General features: G+C 32.1%; 1 pseudogene; it reads right to left on the bottom strand.

Moving 5' to 3' along the window:
• Nucleotides 1-230: 230 nt before the first annotated feature.
• On the bottom strand, nucleotides 231-330 carry LOC123392215 (annotated as a pseudogene).
• Nucleotides 331-782: the final 452 nt, after the last annotated feature.

The following is a 782-nucleotide window of genomic DNA, read 5'->3' as shown; positions in this document are numbered from 1 at the left end:
GGAAGAGAGAAAATATCCCATGGGTGACTTCTTGATTTAAAAAGTTGGCTTTTTGTATTCATAGATTGTTCCTTTGTTGTTCTAAAGAATAAGGTTCTTCTTTATCTTTTTTTAAGTTTTTGGTTTAATTCCAGTTAGTTAACATACAGCATAAAATTAATTTCAGCCCTTCCATGCAATACCCTGTGCTCATCACATCAAGTGTCCTCCTTCATCCCCATCACCTATTTAAAAAAATAGGATCACTATATGAATTTTTGTGTCGTCCTGGTTCAGGGACCATGCTCATCTTCTCTGTATCATTCCGATCTCCGTGTATGTGCCGCACATTCATAGATAGTTCTGTTCAAAAAGACTTTTCAAAACACTCTCTGAAGGACCGAAAAAAAAAAATCACATATTTGTGTACATTAGGCCCCAAATTTTAAAACTTCTTTATATTAATTTTCTAAACATTAAGAAACATAAGCAGACTAATTATTCTTGGCAGATCTTTATATACTTTAATCAGTTTCTTAGCTGTAGCAGACTCCAAAACTGTCACAAATATCTTTTTGAATAATTTGTTTTTATTAAGACAGTACTATTATTTTTAATTTTGCCATAAAGTTTCTTGCAATCCTAAAAGTTGAATTTTTGTTTAATAAACTTGGAATTACTGGCATTGCCAATTGACTTGTCTTTTAGACTGTGTTTTTTTTGTTGTTGTTTTTGTTTTTTTTTTAATTGAGAAAAATCTCCAGGTGGTCAGGTGAGGTCAGGCCAAATTCCACTAAACAGGG

Source organism: Mustela putorius, unplaced genomic scaffold, assembly GCF_011764305.1.
Source record: "Mustela putorius furo isolate JIRA1106 unplaced genomic scaffold, ASM1176430v1.1 tig00000460_pilon_pilon_pilon, whole genome shotgun sequence".
Lineage (NCBI taxonomy): Eukaryota > Metazoa > Chordata > Mammalia > Carnivora > Mustelidae > Mustela > Mustela putorius.
This window is presented reverse-complemented; position numbering and strand designations above follow the sequence as displayed.